Raw genomic sequence first — 19799 nt, forward strand, 5'->3', positions numbered from 1 at the left:
ATCTGCTAGAAATAGTAACCAAGTCTTTTGTCTAAGCTGGTAAGAGAGGAGCTGTAGAAAATCAAATCAGTAGGAGACAAACTATTAGTTTTCATTTTCTTGTTTCCAACATGCAAATACAGTTTGTTAAATATGCCTATTCCCTAATCCTCATTAAGAAATCTTAAAGGATAGCAGAACAGAAAAAATCATGGGGATTATGAGAAAATACCATCACTAAAAATTAATAGGCAGGATTGTTCCTTCTCATTCAGACTATCTCATATGTTTAGATTTAGTTGTACTTGAGGTTTTCCATTAAATAATTTTATTCCTAGTGTCATAGGGATGGATGCTACACGTATAATCCCAAATGTATCTTTTCATTTAGAATTCTCTTTTTGTTGGACATGAAAATAAAATAATTTAAGTGGAATAACCAGTATATGAAATCATTTTGCATTCAGTGGTATCCCTAGGACTTGCTAAGTTCGTTGGTGTATTTGTCTAAGAGGACAAAGTTTTGGCTCAAAATAACCTCATGACAATGTTGTGCACCCCTAACTCTATTACTTTAGGAGTTTTATCTTCAGGCCTAGAGACATAGGATTACAGTTCACTGATAGGCAAAGTGTTTTGGAAGAATACCAAATGCACCGAACGAGTCAGCTGGTGTCCAGGAGGAATGGACATCAAATGCAGGTTTCCAACAGTTAGAGGTCAAGTAATTGCCACTGAGCCAGCCATTGCAGACTGAATCATAGGCCTGACTTCTTAAGATCTCCAATTTTGGAAGCATTTTACTATACTTCAAAGCATTTTAAGTCATTAAGCCATTTAGGTTTTAAAATTCCATTTATTTGCTCTTTTCTAGCACCCCCTCTACATGTTCCTAGTCATCCTGTTAGTCCATGCCCTTCAATAGTTGATCTCTGTTTTGTCACTCATTCTTCTGTGGTTTCTAGGGTGCTGGCCTACTCATTGTGCCTTGAATCATAGGCCTGACTTATTAAGATCTTCAGTTTTGGAAGCATTTTACTATACTTCAGAGCATTTTAAATCTTTAAGCATATTGTTACATATTGTTATTTCTTGCTAGCACAGTGCTGCCTTTGGGTCTCCTCTCTGCCGAGAGCAGTCTTCCTCCAGATGCCATAGACTTCCTTCCTTCTTACTAGGGAGGTTTTCCCTGAACATCCTTAAAACTGCATCTTCTCCTCTTACTGCTTCTACGCTCTATTCTCATTCACCATGGCTTACAGCATACCGAATACTTCCCTTGATTGTTTTTGTGTCTATATATGCTAGAATGTCAATTTTGTGAGGCTAGGGATTTTTGTCTGCTTTACTCACACTTTGTCCTCAGTGTTGAGAACAGCAACTGGCATGTAGGTGTCTAACAAAAATACTTACTGAGCAAGGAAAACAAAAGCAAAAATGAACAAGTGGGACTCTATCAAGATGAAAAGCTTCTGTACAGCAAAGGACACCATCAATAGAACAAAAAGGCATCCTACAGTATGGGAGAATATATTCATAAATGGCAGATCTGGTAAAGGGTTGACATACAAAATATATAAAGAGCTCATGCACCTCAACAAACAAAAAGCAAATAATCCAATGAAAAAATGGGCAGAGGATCTGAACAGACACTTCTCCAAAGAAGAAATTCAGATGGCCAACAGGCACATGAGAAGATGCTCCACATCGCTACTCATCAGTGAAATGCAAATTAAAACCACAAATGAGATATCACCTCACACCAGTTAGCATGGCCAACATCCAAAAGACAAGGAACAACAAATGCTGGTGTGAGGATGTGGAGAAAGGGGAACCCTCCTACACTGCTGGTGGGATTGTAAATTAGTTCAACCATTGTGGAAAGCAGTATGGAGGTTCCTCAAAAAACTAAAAATAGAAATACCATTTGACCTGGGAATTCTACTCCTAGTAATTTACCCTAAGAATGCAGAAGCCCAGTTTGAAAAAGACATATGCACCCCTATGTTTATTGCAGCACTATTTACAATAGCCAAGAAATGGAAGCAACCTAAGTGCCGATCAGTAGATGAAAGGATAAAGAAGATATGGTACATATACATAATGGAATATTATTCAGCCATAAGAAGAAAACAAATCCTACCATTTGCAACAACATGGATGGAGCTAGAGGGTATTATGCTCAGTGAAATAAGCCAGGTGGAGAAAGACAAGTATCAAATGATTTCACTCATCTGTGGAGTATAAGAACAAAGAAAAAAACTAAAGGAACAAAACAGCAGCAGACTCACAGAACCCAAGAATGGACTAACAGTTACCAAAGGGAAAGGGACTGGAGAAGATGGGTGGGAAGGGAGGGATAAGAGGAATAAAAAAGGAGCATTACTATTAGCAGACATAATATAGGGGGGGCACGGGGAGGGCTGTACAACACAGAGAAGACAAGTAGTGATACTATAGCATCTTACTATGCTGATGGACAGTGACTGTAATGGGATATATGGGGGGACTTGGTGATGGGGGGAGTATAGTAAACATAACGTTCCTCATGTAATTGTAGATTAATGATACCAAAAAAAAATCTTACTGAATGACTCCTAGCCAAATCTGTTGCACATTACAGCCCTAAATAGGAATAACTTGTATTTAATGTAATTCCTATTCAGAAGGATTCTTACTGTTATGACATTTCTTTGATATTACCATTTTAAAGTCAGAAGAAAGAAATGTTAGGATTATCCCACACCTGTTCAGGACCAAAATTCTAGGTCACTAGAGTTGCAAACTGAAATGGCATCAGGATTTGGGAAGTTATATAAATGTGTGAAGCACCTGAGATAAGATATTAAGGATTGGTGGGGTCTGTTTTAAATACCATAGTTCATATACTACCCTACTTAAGGCATTCAGACTTGACAAAGAATTTTAAAACACAGCCTTGTTTGAAGAAAACGTGCCTACCTATGGTTTCAAAGGCCCACTTCAGCTGTCAGTTTGTGGTCAGTAGGACCATGAAGACATTTTCTAAGTCACACTGTTTTTCCCTCCTCTTTCCAACTATTTACACAGGCTTGGGTATGCCTGACTCTACATCAGGACAGTAATACTCAGCTGATCAAATCTAATTACATTTGCTTCCCGACTAAATTGTGTATCACCTTCCCCTCTTGTGAGAGACACAGCCCCTCTTGGGTCCTCAGCATCTGATTATCACAAACCTAATTGATTTGCAACATTTCATTAATAAAGTTAACTAAAACTAATTATATGTATTGAATAAAAGTTTCCTGTGAAATGAATTATTCTATTTAGCTTAAGGGTTCTTAATTGTTAAAATGAATTGCTGAGGAGGATTGCAGAATTACTTTCTCTTGGGTATATATATGTATATATACATCTCCAAAATGGATTGGTGGATGGTGACATATGTCACTGACTGAAACTGAAAAAGGAAAAAAATTGATTAAATATTAAAGATACCAAAACATCCTAAGAAAATAAAAATCACAAAATAGATTACATAGCTTTTTTCAGTTTAAGATTGAAATTGGGTCTGGCAAATTTGTCATATCTCTTAAGGAAGCTAAAATAAATTTTTTGATTTGTTGACATTTATTGTTTTATTTGTAGTATAAATTTTCCTTCACTTAATTGGTGCATACTGTTATTTCTCATTCTTTAATTCAGGTGGTATGTGAAGGGCCCCCACCCATAAGATGGCGAACTCACCCCTCACCCCCGCTAATCCCAGCACCTAGCCAATAGCCACCAGCCCCGTAGAAGTGACACCTCAATCAGCTCATGCCCCTTCCTATATAACCCAGCACCTTTCCCTAATAAAGTGGAATTCTCCCGTGAATTGCTGCTGTGTGTCGCTCCTTTCCTTTCAGTATGTTTGTCTAATTTATCCATCTAACTAAAACTAAATTCTAGCAGAAATCCATGGGGAGCCTACTCCGACTTCAGTGGCCCCAAACCAAGCTGATGTATTGTGGATCAGTACTTCTCTCAGGGCCATGTGTGATGCTCCCTGTTTGCTCAGTTGTGTATAGATAAACATGCTCTGTGTAAAACAAAGGCTGGCATTCATTTACAGCTTTAAATACAATATGGTTGGCCCATTAGTGTTTTATACATCACATGAGAAGCTTTTGTCATTAATGACTCAAATTTTCACTGCTTTCATATTGCCAAAGCAGGTTGAACTTCTTGCTTTGCATTGTTAAGGAAGACAGTTGCTTTATCCTCCTGCTCTGTACACTAACTGCACTAGAAGGACAGTGGAACACCCACCTTGTTCTTCCTCTTTGACCTGGGAGCAGCAATGAGGAGACAAGGTTCGGGCTCTAGGTCAACAGACACCCTTTACCCAGGGCCTAGTTCTATCTGCAGCAGCTCTGTTTGCTCTCTGTGTGGCCCATGCCGTGTGCAGAAGTATTTTGGCCTTGCCTGAATGAGAGGAGGAGAAAGAAGGCTGCTTCTGATTGGTGGACTTGCGGTGTGACATTGCACCTGTTTTCCCCGGGACTCCTAGCATTTGTTTAAATGCTGGAAAGGTGCCAAAGACCTAGTTCTAGATAACCAGCTACTGCCCCCCAGGTCTGCACTGCATTATTACATTTATTATTTATTTTTACATTTCTGAGTTATCTTACACCTTTCTGGAATTAAAAAAAATGACTCATATCTGTAAATCTTCTTAAATGTCTTAAGATGATTGACTACTAATTGAAGGGGGAGAATGACATTTTTAGTATTAGTCTAAAGTTCTTCCTGCCAGCAAAACAGAGCCTCTAAGTTTAGATGCTAATTCTCTGAGCTCTTTTGATTTAAAATATTAGCAGTAGTCTAATTTAAATTTGAGTCTCCTACACAGTCAGTTATGCACTAAGCATAACCAGTTATACTATTCAAGCCTAGGAACAATGTTTCTGTAGATAAAAAATGTTATTTATTTTTTTTAAGTTCAGACCATTAAACAAGGGAAACTCCATAAATAAGTCTTCTGCAATGGCGAGAAACTGTACAGTTACTCAAAGCTGATTCTGCCAGTAGGGCTGGAGATAGAAGGGAGGGTGAAACTATGGTGTGGGGGCTGGAGCAGGAGAGGGCCAGGGTCCTGCCTCTTGAGTGGAGCTACCTGGTCCTGCACATTCTGCTGTCAGGTGGGGGGAAGGGAGCAATTCTTGCCTCCCACTGTGTGGGGGTTGCCCCTTACCACCTCCCAGTGGCAGGCACGGCCTGCTCACCCTGATGGTTAATGAACAGGCTGGATGGCTGAGAGGAGGTGAGGGTCCATTAAGAGGGGCACCCTGTTGATTCCAAACGAGGCGGCCCCTGTCCATCCCACTTCCCGGGACTAGTTGGAGGGGTTGGAAAGGCCTTGGGAGCTGGAGGGAATGAGGCACAGAAACTGGCAGGAGCCGGGGTGGGAGAGTTGCATAGGTTGATGAATGTGCAAGAGGTACATAAATAAACTATTCACCCCACCCAGCCCGGCACTGGGAGAGGAGGTGCGGACCTGGAGCAGGTACCCAGGGCCGCCCCAGCCCCGGGCTTCCTCTCCTTCTCTGGGCTCAGAGTTGAGGGAGGTCCAGACCAGGAGGGCAGGGACACGAAGGTTGGAAATGGGGTGAGAGTGCAGGGAGGGTGGTGGTTTAAAATTTTTCATTTTTGTTTTTATCCCAACATTTTGTATCTCTAATAACATACACAATGGTTACCAGCCATATTCACAACAAATTCTTGTTCACAAAGTAGGTTATTTGGAGTAAACTTGTTAGTCTGTAAAGAAGGCGGTGTTTTTGTTTATCGAAAAAAACACCCCACAAATGGCCAACAAATTTGTCTTTTTTTTCATTGGTAAGGCTCTAGGATTCATATTTGACAGTTCCAAACTGGGTCAAACTTCTATTATTTATGCTTTCTTTGGAAAATGAGTATTAAATATGTAAAGGCAATATTGGCTGGAGTCATATGCCTTTCTCACAGCTAGTTACATAGCTATTTCAAATCCTTGACGCTTTGATGACTCAAAGGCAAATCTATTTCTAATTTTTTGCTTTGTGTAACACAAAACCATTAGTCCAGGAACAAATGTAATTGAACTACTAGGTATAAATGACTGTAAAGTAATTGCAGCTGACATTTTAATAATGGATCATATTAGCAGAAAAATGGTGACTAAGAACTTTAAGAATATACTATAATGGGGTGATTATATGAAATAATTAAGAACAAACTACTGTTATCTGTGATACATATCATTTGGAACTAAAAGTGGAGTCTTCCAATATGTTGTACATTTCCATAAAAAAATAAGTGGTCTAATACTTATTTTGCTTAGCTCCCCAATTTCTTTAAAAATGTAACTTGGCTTTAATTAAGGCAATACAATTGAGGTGTATCTATCATTGTGGGAAAAATAAAACCTCACAGAATATAAAGAACAAAGAAAAAATACTGGCATTTAAAATGATCCTACATTTCTGCTAGTTTTGCTTACTTGGGGATATCAGTGATACAGGTAAAAAAGACCAACAGCCATGTAGTAGCTCAGTATAACTGTGCACCTCTTCTCATGAATTTCAAGAAAACAAAGACATCTCACTTTAGAAGAGTACATGAGATACTTAATTCTGTGTATTTTAATATGCAAATAAATTGGAAGAAGAGAAAGGGACCTGTGGAAACTATATACCAGATAATGTACAACTGAGGAAATTAGAATTTAAAAAATATTTTAGTCTAGTAACCATAATGTTGCTTATGTAATTGTACATTAATGATACCAAAATAAAAAAATATTTTAAATTTCCAAATAAATTTAATAGAGCTTAAAGCTTTCTTACCAAGTGGTAATGGAAGCCTACTGCATTATTAATAATTTTTATAGCAGTACTCTTCAGTAGGACCCTCCGTGAGGATAGGAAAGTTCTACATCTGTGCTATCCCATAGAGTAGCCACTAACCACATGTGTCTATTGAGTACTTGAAATGTGACTAATACAACTGAAGAAGCGAACTTTCATTTCATTTTATTATGATTAATTTATATTTAAATTTGAATGGCCGCATGTAGCACGTGGCTACCCTACTGGATAGTGCAGGTCTATAGATTTTGAAGCCACTAAATATAGTCTTTATTTATTCTTTTAAGTGTCCTAAGCAGGTTTTCCTTATTTGTCATAAGAACATTTCAACCTAAATTCTTTTGGTCCTGTAAAACAAGCTTTGTTTTTTTTTTATAATGCTATTTATACATAACTGGGTTAAATCAATATGAGATCAGGGTTCTGTAGTCATAGTTGGTAAAAGGCACATTACAAAATCAGAAGGTCCTTCTGAAAACACTTTCTGTATTTCAGTAGTGTCCACAGACTGGGATGAGGCCTTGGGAATTATTTTTGAGGAAACCAAAGGCAAAGTTGCTATTAGTGGCTGAATGGTGTAGCATCGGTTCTCTGAGAAACAAATAACATCTTGGAATTAAGGATGTTTTGCTTATTCATCTGAAACTTAAAGATTTTGAAGAAGTTGAACATTTCACAGATGTTTTCTTTAGTGTTTTGTTATTTGCAAACAGAATGTCACAGTTACTTTGAAAGTTTTGATACAAACGTGCGCATGTTAGTAAAAATTTTGTTATTTGCAAACAGAATGTCACAGTTACTTTGAAAGTTTTAATACAAATGTGAGCATGTTAGTAAAAAACCAAGAGCTTCCGAAATAACAGAAGGGAGGTTGGTCCAAGAATCATTTCCAACAGGAGCCTCCATGGATTACTGTCCTGTTTCTTCTGCGCTAAGACTGGTGGGGTATTACAGACAAAGAGCTCCTTCTGTTCAGTATTCTTATGATATAAAATAAAGCTCCCTGTCTTAGTGTCTTCCTAATTAGGACATACGTTTTAATGAATGTTTTCCAGAGCTGGATTTTTGCTGAAAACATGCACAGCTTAGCATCCTAAACTTAACTAGACTCAAAAACAAAAACAAAATCCCTGAAGCTTTCTGGTTAGGGAGCTCTGTAGAATGTTACTATTTTTGTCTCCCAGATTAAAGTAGTCCTAAATAGTTTCCTAACACACTGTGGAGTGCCTTCCAGCAAGTGTTTCCTACTTGCCAATGGAGCAGAGAGGAGTAAAGTCACCTCTAATGTCTGTCTACCCACCCACTACCTCTCCTATCTGTTTTCTTCTTTGATAAAATGGAATTACAACATATTCAGAAGGGGACAAGCCACTCTTTTCATTCTCCCTGGAGGGACTAGGGAGCATCTCCCCTGTTAATTTGGGAATTTGAGGGCCTGTTCTTTGAGCTGAGTTTTTGTCAGGAGAAAAAAATCTTTCAAGCTGGGGAAAATTCAGGAGTCTCTTTATGAAAAATATCATACAGGGCCATGTGCAGGAGCTGGACTGGCAGAGCAGTCCCTTGCCTGCCCTACTGCCCTCTCAAGTTCTCAGGGCAGCAAATGCCCACTGTGTAACCATGGACACATGCCTCGCAGAGGGCTGGACTGCATGCCCCATATTGCCCCTGGTCCTGTATCTTATCGGAGTGAGGGAGATGTTTGTTAAGAGTTCCTAATTTGGTGGTTGAGGAGGGAGCAGTCACTTCCCCCTGGCCCTGCGGAAGCCTTACGTACTCTGGAGAGCACTGTTCAGTCACCCGCAGCCACAAGGAGATCCTCGCCAAGGGGCTGAAAATCTCTCACATGGCTTATCAACCATACATAAATATCTTGGTAATTCTGACACTGTTTACATTTAAAATAATATAAATATATATGTTCTTAAGCTGTATATTGCAAGGGGCAGGGTAAGATTGGAATTTCTTTTCCACTTTTTGTTTCTGTCACTAGAAAATGGTATGTGTGGCTCCTTTTACAACTACCACTGCTGACACATTAGAGAAAACTACTGACAGTACTACAGGTGTGAGATATTTACCTGAATGCAGAACTTCCGGGATGGTTTCAGTGACTTACTCAGATAAAAAGTCAGCCATTTTAGACCAATTTGTCAAGTATCAAGTCTGGAAAGAGAAGAAAATTAATGTAAAAAATGGGCAATGGATCTGAACAGATACTTCTCCAAAGAAACGATGCTCCACATCACTAATCATCAGGGAAATGCAAATTAAAACCACAAATGAGATATCACCTCACACCAGTTAGCATGGCCAACATCCAAAAGACAAGGAACAACAAATGCTGGTGAGGATGTGAAGAAAGGGGAACCCTCCTACACTGCTGGTGGGAATGTACATTAGTTCAACCATTGTGGAAAGCAGTATGGAGGTTCCTCAAAAAACTAAAAATAGAAATACCATTTGACCCAGAAATTCCACTCCTAGGAATTTATCCAAAGAAAACAGGGTACCAGTTTGAAAAAGACATATGCACCCCTATGTTTATTGCAGCACCATTTACAATAGCCAAGATATGGAATAACCTAAGTGTTCATCAGTAGATGAATGGATAAAGAAGATGTGGTACATATACATAATGGTCTATTATTCAGCCATAAGAAGAAAACAAATCCTACCATTTACAACAACATGGATGGAGCTAGAGGGTATTATGCTCAGTGAAATAAGCCAGGCGGAGTAAGACAAGCACCAAATATTTTCACTCATTTGTGGAGTATAACAACAATGCAAAACTGAAGGAACAAAACAGCAGCAGACTCATAGACTCCAAGAAGGGACTAAGGGTTACCAAAGGGAAGGGGTAGAGGAGGGTGGGTGGGGAGGGAGGGAGAAGGGAATTGAGGGGCATTATGATTGGCACACATGGTGTGTGTGGGGGTCACGGAGAAGACAGTGTAGCACAGAGAAGACAAGTATTGACTCTGTGGCATCCTGCTATGCTGATGGACAGTGACAGTGGTGGTGTGTCGGGGGGTACTCAATAATATGGGTGAATGCAGTAACCACAATGTTGCTCATGTGAAACCTTCATAAGATTGTATATCAATGATACCTTAATAAAAAAAGGACATATTTTGGATGACACATATTAAAGTTGTAAAAATAAAGATTAATGTGATTCACTAAATATAGTCAGAAATTTCTTTTTTTTAATTTATAGAATAAGCATTAACACCACATCTTAAAAATGTCTCCGAAGGGAATGAGACCATCTCATCCACATCAAGGACGTACTTTTCCTTATGTAGAGTTAGGTTGTATTAAGTGGCTGTCTGTGAGCGGATCTTGTCCTTTTCCTGTTTATAGTCAACATCTTCCCTTGAGCCCTTGTAGATATATACTACAGGAGAAAAAAATGTTTTGGGGAAAAATAGTGCTATCTTATTCTAACACCCATATGTAGACATAACTACTAAATATAATATAATAATAGATATATTTTTACTTGTGAATCTACAGTTAAACTTTGAGTAATGATTCTTTTTACTATAAACCTTATATAGGCGTTATTGCACCATAATTTAAAAAAAACTTGTTAAAATGTCTTCTGCTTTTATTTTTTATTGAAATAATACATGCAGGTGGTATACTTATCAAGTCCCAGGAGACCATAAAATGAAAGTACAGTCTCCTAGCCCTCTTTAATTGTCTCTCTGAATCATCCACTTCACAGAGATTCTTAGTACTAATAAGTTCTTATGTATCCTTCTAAGACTTCACAAAATGTATACACATGCATATAAATGTGTACTTCCATGATTTTTCATTTTACACATCACACTATTCTGCTCTTTAGTTTCTTTTAAACTTAATAATATGGCTAGCAGAACTTTCTTTCTACATTAATATATATAAGTCTATCTCATTCGTTTTGGTGATTATACCGAATTTCATTCATTGCATTGTTACATGATAATTTACTTAAGTAGCCCCCTATTAATGGGCCTTAAGGTTTTTCTTTTTTTCAGTTTCCCATTTTGGTTTCTTAAAAAAATATGCCTCAATGATTGTATTTATACATATGCATCTTTGTACTTACATGAATATATTAGCAAAAGAAGTTCCAAAAATAACCGTTGAAGCAAATTGTACACTCTAAGTTTTTGAAAGATACTTATGAGATGTCTTCCATAAAGGTTATGTCAATTTATGATACTGGAAATCTGGCTTTCATTGGATCTTAAGTTTTCTCCTCAGTCTGAGAAATGAAAAGCACACATTTGGGTTGATTTGCATTTCTTGAATTACTAATGAGGTTGAGCTTTTTGTTTTCTTACTTTTTGTAGTTACTCTTCTACCCGTTTGCCTAGTCATGGACTTCACTCATTTTTCAATTGGGTGGTTCATTGTTTTTCACGTTAAAGTGCTGATATTTTGCACATAATGTGTGGCAACAGCATTCCCGAGTTCCTGTTTATATTTTGACTTTATTTTATATTCAACCATTTACAGTTTTATATGTGCCAACTTCATCAATATTTTTCCTTATAGCTTTGGGGGATTTTTTTAAGTAAGAAAATTTTTTAAAGCTGAAGAGTTATTCAAGAAGACTGTATATAGGTTACTTTTTAAATAGCAATGTACACCAACTTACAATAGTATTGTTAAGTAAAATAATTTTGGTATTAGAAGGAGCTATTTTTATTCCTATTTCTTGTGGCTTTGTTTTTATAGCAAGAGAAATTTCCCATAAGATTTCTCCTACCAAATACTGCTGTGGTGTGAATTCTGTGGACTTGGGCTCTAGTGTATCTTAGAAAAAAAACTAGTCTCAGGGTTGGATTTGCCCATATCATTCTCTAGAGAGTTAATAGTTTTTAAGGCCTGAAATCTAGAGTCAGTTACAAGGCAAGTAATAGAAATTCCAAGAGACATGGAAAGAAAGAAAGTATAGAAGTAATAGAGATTCATTGTAGGAAATTTTGAAAGTACATGCAAAAAAAAAAAAAAAGAAAAAGCCACCTTTGATCTGATCTTAGCCTTGATCTTAATAACCCTCAAAATCATGTAAGATTTGTTATGTATTTTTCCTAGTCTTTCTTATCTGTTCCTCAAATATTCAGGCATTTAAAAAATATATCAGTGATTTTTAGTTATAAATCAGTGCCAATATAAGTACACTGTTTTTATTAGAATACCAGTGACCCCAATAAAGACCATAATGTCACCGTGACAAGAATCTCATACACACACACACACACACTCACACACAGAGGATCACACCATGATTTATGTTTTACACATTATTATTTGCTTATGATTATCTTCCCTTGTCGTTAAAATATTTTTAAACATATAAAATTATTTAAAAATTGTATATTAAATATATACTTCTATAAATATATAGCACTCTATAATATTCAATCATATGGCTTAACCTAATGGGAATTTAAAAGAATAGATGTGTTTCTCTCAAAAATTCATTCTGTTAACCAAGTATATCAAATGCCAGAACACTTTTAAGAAATCATTGCATAGGAATCACATCAGATTATTTTCCATTCTGGATAAAGTGGCAGCAATTAACTGTGTGAAGGTTAAGGGCTGGGAGACATCATAGTACAATGTGTTTTATGTGAAGTGACATCATTTGAACTGAAAGAGATTATTAAAACTGAGTTAATAGAACATTCTTGTTCGAGGGGTATACCATGTGGATTTAGAAGCATGCAAAATGTATTTGAATTGGTTTAATAAGAAGAGTTTGGGTCAAAAAGTGAAGAAAAGTGTATGTGATGATAAAATTATAAATGTATGAAGTTCCCTAGAAGAAATGTTGTGATATTTTTTTCTATTTGTTTAGAAAAAGGTCCAGGGCAGATTATATTCTCAGTCACAGTCACAAGTGAGCAGCAGGGCTGTAAAGGGCCCTGAGAGAATCACTGGCATTTTATCATTTATCAGCACTGAGAAAGTCTGCCTGCTATGTGCAGGGTGTCTGCTGGTCACTACGCTCTCTCTGAACCCTGATAGTTGGCATCAGGGCAGCCCTGGGGTTGAATCTGCCCTTAGCCATAACTTACACGTTAGACACTGTACTATTAGTGCTGCTTAACATTCCAGGTCTAAACAGCTGGTGAGGTTCTGTCTCCCAGGGAAGTCCCTTTATTACTGAGAAAATTGTGGCTGCTCAGCCCTCTTGACATTCATCTCCTCTCAAACATGATCATATCAGGAACCCAGGCTCACCTGTCTTTTGACCAACATCAGTGGTTGACCCTGTCAACAGACATTTAGACTGATCCCACTGACAGCACTCAGAGAATCTAAATGCACTATGAGAAATCAATCATTCAGACACTGGATCATTTGGGGGAGTCACTGGCTTAAATCAAATAAGTCATCATTTGCTTACAGACTAAGTTGTTAGTAACTATATTCAACTACAGTTTTGTAAACCATGCTTATAGATAAATATTTACATTAAAAACCGAGTGCTATGTAATCTGAGTTGGAATGCTGAACATTTTATGTATGTAGGGAATAACTTGTTCAATTCAAGGAGACCTTTTTTTTTGTAGCATCAGAACCCCAAAAGGTAAAAACAGTAAATTTTAGGTAAGTTATGGGCAAAAAAATAGAAGTACCAAATCTTAAGTTATAAAGTTATAAATAATGGGTTGTTACAGTTTTAGTATTTAGTTCCCAACTAAAGAAGGAATTTCTAGAATTCTTCATTATTACATTTAAAGGTAAGATGACAGGCAAATGTTGTAACTAAAATGGAAAAGATCTTATTTTTTCTATGAGGGAAATTATTTGATTTCAAATTATAACTTTAAATTACAAATAAATTCTCAAACAATTAGTTAACCTTAACAGACAGGCAGCCTTGGGTAGAGCAGACACTATGGGGTGACAGTGAAGAGCACAGGAACCAGAAGTTCCAATCTTGACTGACCAGTTACCACATTTGATTGTATCCCAATCTGTAAACAGGATTAAGCAGCTACAATTTCATAGGGATGTTGTGAGGATTAAATAAAAGTAATGTTTAAAGGCAGATTACATGTGCTTAATAAATGTTACCTTTATTAAAAATGTTAGCTTATTAAAAAGCCAAGAAAATAACCTTTAGGTTATCATTTTCTACAAGGCATAGGTACTGTACACTTCTGCTTCTCTAACTTTAATGTGCATTTGAATCACCTGGGGATCTTGTTAAAATGCAAGTTCTCAGTAGGTCTGGGTGGGGTCTGAGAATCTGCACTTCAAACAAGCTCCCCGGTGATGCCCATCCTGCTGGTCTGTAGGCCTTGACGCCTGAGGGAATCGCGGATGGCTGCTCCTACTCTGCAGTAGTGGTTCTCAATAGGTGGAAATGCAGAGCTTCCTGGTGACTGTGATATGCTTGCCTTGCCTGTTTCCTAATGTCTCAAGAACCACTGATTTTATATTTCAACCTTTTATTCTATTTCTCCTTTTTTTTTTTTACCATTCTCTCTACTTTTGCCTTGCCATTACAGCTTTAGACTAAAATATGGCATTAATACTTAGTTCCCCAGTTAGTATGAATAAAGCATCAATTTTAAATCATTTTATTGTATGTACCAGGGTAACATCTCTCTTCTAAAGTCAGAGGCATTGGGTGTGGTCCATGCTATCACAGGAGTTCTCATCCCACAGGGAGGGGAAGGTTGTGGTAGTTATTATGGAAGTGGCTGCAATCAGTGTGGCCACATTAGACATTCCATCTGCTCTGAAAGGTAGGCAGGTAGGAGGGTTGTTTTTAAATGGCTTCCTGTCCCAGTGGCTTTGGGATGATTAGAGAGACCCATATCTAAATATGTACTTAGCTAGACCAACATCTCTCTAGGGCAAAGACCAGTTTTATACTTTCGCGTGTCCTGAGGGCCTGATGTGACTTGATATATAGTACTCCCTCTTTAAGTATTTTCTCCATTTGTTGATACATTTCATAGGTACACTTCTTCATTTTCCAAGGTAGATGAAAGAAGTTTAGATAAATGTAAGTCAGGAAATATCTGAATAAATCTTAGAGAGCAAATCAGCAATCATAAACTCTCTTCAAGACTGCACAACCATACATGTATTTTCTGATATTCTTACTCTGAAGTTAACCATTAAAGAGTTTAAGTCCACTGACCTAGCAGAGATTTTAATATCATGTGGCTAAGAACAAAACAGCTTATATGTGTATAAAATGAACAAGAAATCACATAAAAGTGGACCCAAACTAAATGATTATTAGTTCTATGATTTAAAATTTTAAGGACTATTAATTCTGATTTAAAATTTTAAGGACATCTAGAATTGAGACTCTGATTGTGAAGGTATAGTGCAATTGTGAAAAACCAAGCATACCGGTTTTCCATTTGTAAATGTTAGAAAAGTAAGTAAATGTGAGGCTAGCAAAACAATTTAAAATATTCTTGGGAGTAGGAAGAAACTTTTATAGTAACTGGCAGATTCTAGACATTTATTTCTACTTAAGATGTTTGGATTATGCCATCCAAATGTTATTTAGGAACCAAACCAAACAAAAACAATCTCTTCTAAATTGAGCTATAAGAATAATGTAAAATAAAGCAGTCATACAGCATTTATAGTATATAGTGAATTCTTTGTTAGTAAATATTTTGAAAGACAGTTTTGGTTTTCATGCTTAAGGGAATTTTTACCCCATGTGATCATCTGCTAGGAAGAGAAAGAATCAGAATCAGGTAGCAAAACTTTCAATGTTAATGTGACCACACCTAAAAGCAAGATTTACTTGTCACTTCTATGACTGCTTGAAATACATACTTTGTTCTCTATATCCAGTTCTCAAACTTGTCATTAAAATAACTACTAATAAATATTGTGCAAACTTATAGCTCTTTAGTTGTTTTTTAGATGTATTTAGTTTAGATGTATTTTAGAGCTTTAATAGATAATAGTCATTTGCCAAGTCAGCTTAATATTACCTTAAATCCCTCTAGACACTGCTTCATTTAACATGGTTTAAGCCACTGAAAAGTTGATTTTTGGTAGCTAAAATTCATATCATGAATAAAATAGAAAATATAAAGTGATAGCTAAATTTAAGCTGGAAATGAGAAAAATTTCCTGTTACAAATAGAAAATATAAAGTGATAGCTAAATTTAAGCTGGAAATGGGAAAAATTTCCTGTTTACAAAAATTTTCTTTTGCTTATGAGAACTTTGGAATATTGTTTTAATAAATATCTATATTAAAAGAAACACAAACCATGTAATTCAATGACTTTAGACAATTTTGAAAGAGAAACAGAACTATTTTGAAGAAAAATAATAGTACTTTCCAGTGACGATAGGTTTAAAAGCTAATTTGTCCAATTTGCTGGACAACTTCGGAGAAAAGTGTTGCTAAGCCGACCTTGGATACTTGGTCATATTTTGTTGCTCTGGCTTTATATTTATTTATTGCTACAATGTGTCTTCAGGAAAGCTTTTTAATCTTTACAACACTTGGATTTACTTCACACCTCTAAATAAAATTCTTAATTTGTTAGCCTACTTGGGAGACTTTTTGGCATTGCCCAGTCGTGACTGAGAGGGCAAGGACTAGGTAAACTAATGAGCATGGGGCTAAAGGCCGGGAGCCTGCATCAGGCAGCCAAAACATCAAGTGTGCCGGGGCACGATTTGGGCTCGGTCCCTCTAACAAATTTGAAAGCAAAATACAGCAACTCTCAATTATCTGCTTAAAAAGGACATAGTGACAGCACAGATAAAACTATAGGAGACATGCATCAGGTATGTAACATTTCAAACTCCATTGTAGCTGAGGATTTTACCTGGGCTTCGGGTAAGCAGCAGACTAAACCTTTCATTATTTTCCCTCTAGCATAGGCCAAATAATTACTCATGGTAGTAACAACAAGAGCAGCAGAAAAACAAAAACAAAAACAACCCCACCCCCCCACAAAATTATATATGTACACATGCAATTCTCACCTCCAATTAGAGAAAAGGGAAAAGCAAGAAGAAACACCCAAACAGTCGACAGATTTGTCCTTCTTTGAACACTTAACCAGGGTTAGAGAGGGATGGGAAAGATTTAAGCTCAGAAATTTGGGATGGGGAGCTTTGCCAAAGCAACAGTGACTGAAGACATTTTATAAATCTTAAGGAAAATAAGTCTTTTTTGGCATCAGTGGACCCAGTGGAAGAAAACCAGTTTTCTTCTGAGTTGGATGGTGGATCAGTTGATTCATTTTAAGGTCAAAGAGAAGCCAAACCAGAAATCAAGGCCTCATGATGGGCACAAAGAACAATGAAGTCAGGAAAAAAAGGGACAGGCAGAGTAGATAACAGACCTGACATTAATAATCATGAAACTTTATCAAATGTTGAGATCTAGGAACTTGGGGCCCCTCCCTGAGCTTTTAGCCAAGTTACAGGAACTACCAACTGTAATCTGGGGGATGGATGCTTAGAGCCAGCACTGAAACCTAATAGTTTTCCAGAGCAGGTAATTTTTCCAGAGAGTTATTGCAATGGTTTTGAGTATCCCAATCAAGGGCTAAAAGGGTAATTATTTTTTTAAGCAGTTAACTAGAAAACAAAAGATATCAAGGAATTCTATCACTGGAGGAAACCTTATGTGCAGGCACCTGAGGTTCAGAACTGTGAAATAATTCTAAAAGCACATAGCCAGCTAAGTGGGAGTCTCTGTTCCCTGCCCCATGGGCTTCCCTGCCCCTGCACTGTCTGCCAGGAAGGGTGGCGGGACGCCCAGCTGCCTGACGAAAGATTACCCACGTGGGCCTTGAGAGCCAGTATAGGAGACAAGGAGGGCAGGCAGTGTCTTGTAACGGGGTTACAGCTTATGCTAAGGGAATAAATACCTGGGGATCCAGGACCTGCAGATTTAACTACCAAGATAATCACTTGAGGGAGGAGGAACCTTTAGGAGGGGATACAAGTTGCTCAATAAAGTGATAAAACATGGAATGCCAGATTTCTTGTCTCTCTCACTGTTATTTTCTCTTCTCTGAATGACACTAGCAATAAATGCAACCAAATCCCAAATTTGATCCCAGGGGAGAGTGAACACACAAACTTCCACCAAGAACTGAGGGCTTCTGAGGGCCTGTAGTGGGGTTTGAATATTTAATGAGGCCCTCAACAAACAAAGAATTGGTAAGAAGCTTCAGATGGGTAACATCGCCAGGTCTCTAGTGGCTGTCCAAAGACAATAGGGCAAGATATGTTTTGGGAAAGACTTGTTGAGGTCTTTAGGAAGAAGTAACAGGTTGGCTCTGTGAAGAGACTGGGTTGGGTGTTTAAGAGAACTGGAGAATGGGGTGCTAGACAGAGAAGTAGAGGGGAGGGAAGGAGCCAGCCAGGGCTTCTAAAATCCCTCCTTGGTTACAAATGTGCACTGGCCAGGAGGCCTGTGGGGCTTGGTTTGTGGAGTCGTTCAGGCTTCTCTCCAGCCCAATTTGATGACTCCAGGGACACCTGGGAACACCAGAAGACGGGAGAGTTTGACCCAGGTCGGAGCAGCGCCTGGTGCCAAGGCCCCACCGGTATGGTTTGCGGGCAGGGGTAAGGGGGAGATGAGAGATGCTGGGGCATCACCTGTAAAGCAGAGAGGGAGGCTGGGGACACTCAACTTCATTTTAGAAGTAGCACAACTTATAAATGGAAACCCCGTGTAGTCATACCAGCTTTCTACTCAGGTCATCACTGTTAAAAGACAAGAGTTAGCTAAAAGCCTCGGGAAGAAAGTTTACTGGTTGCATCCCATTTCTGCACATTTCTTGATAGGGTAACTCGAAAAAGTTTAGTCAAATGGTAATTAAATTTCTGGGGCAAACGATATCAAATTGTTCTATCCCAGCCCAGACTTCCCTCATCTGATTTGGGGAAGGGCTTGCCAGCCCCCCAGGATGCGCCGACCGGGAAATAAGAGCTGTGTCTCCTTGGTCCGCGTGAACCTCCCAGGACAGCTCCCGCAGTTAGGATCCCTGGACTTCAAACTGACCACCCCCGCCCTGCAGTCCCCAAGCCTGGCCGGGCGGTCGGCGCAGACTCACCCGCGCCGCGGACGCTGCGCCCACGTCGGGCCGGGACCTGGCAGCGCTGGTGCGGGGCTTCCGCGCGCCGCCTCGGCGCCCCGGCAGTGCGCCCTCACTCGCGGGGTGCGCCGGGGCTGCTCCCCATCGATCGCCGTGCGGGTACGGCAGAGCTGCTAGCGGTCCGTCTGCCCAGGCGCCCTGTCGCCCACTGCCCGGGGCCTTGACTGACGAGCGCTGGAATCATGAGCTACGCTGCAGCTCCGAATTTATAGCGAGGGGCGTTGCTGCTCCGTGGGTGTCAGGGGCGAGGCTCTGTTTTGCATTCCCTCCTCCTCCGCCCCGCCCCGGGAGACCCTCTGGGCCCAACCCCCTCCCTCTCCAGACGCTGATGGAAGTGGAATCGGCCACATGTCATCCTTAGTGTCGCCGAACAGATCTGCTCACACCTGGCTCGAACCCCGCATTTGAGAGGGGTCGTGTAATAGAAGAGAGCTCGGGAGACAGGAGAAGCAGCTCACGCTGATGGAAGTTCCTCTACTTAAAATTAAAAAAAAAAAATTTTTTTTAAAGGACGAATTGAAGTTCTTTCTCTTTCCTGTAAGTCAAACTTTGACAATAACGTGGATCATAGGTCCCATAGATTAGTTTCAGGATTACAGAGTGAAAGGGTAGACATTCATTTCCTCCTGTTGGGGATGCTATCAGAATTGCATTTTTTAAAGTAGAAAAATTGAAAAAGTTAAAATATGACCAACTACGTAAAGAAGGATTAATATAAATTCTTCACAAAGTCTTCTAGAAAAACAAGAGGAAGGATCATTGCTCAACTCATGATATGAGGCCAGTATTATCCTGATACCAAAACCAGATGAGACATCAG

General features: G+C 38.7%; 1 protein-coding gene across 1 annotated transcript in view; it reads right to left on the bottom strand.

The window, feature by feature from the left end:
- The window catches only part of AGTR1 (angiotensin II receptor type 1), a 48402-nt gene extending 29223 nt beyond the window's left edge, over positions 1-19179 (bottom strand). The window contains exons 1-2 of the mRNA XM_017647113.3: positions 18938-19179; positions 8930-9014 (exon numbers count right to left, since the gene is read on the bottom strand). The gene's annotated coding sequence lies outside the window, so the exon portion shown is untranslated. The remainder of the gene's footprint in view (positions 1-8929; positions 9015-18937) is intronic.
- Between the last annotated feature and the right edge of the window lie 620 nt (positions 19180-19799).

The sequence above is a fragment of the Manis javanica genome, chromosome 3, assembly GCF_040802235.1.
Source record: "Manis javanica isolate MJ-LG chromosome 3, MJ_LKY, whole genome shotgun sequence".
NCBI classification, from domain to species: domain Eukaryota; kingdom Metazoa; phylum Chordata; class Mammalia; order Pholidota; family Manidae; genus Manis; species Manis javanica.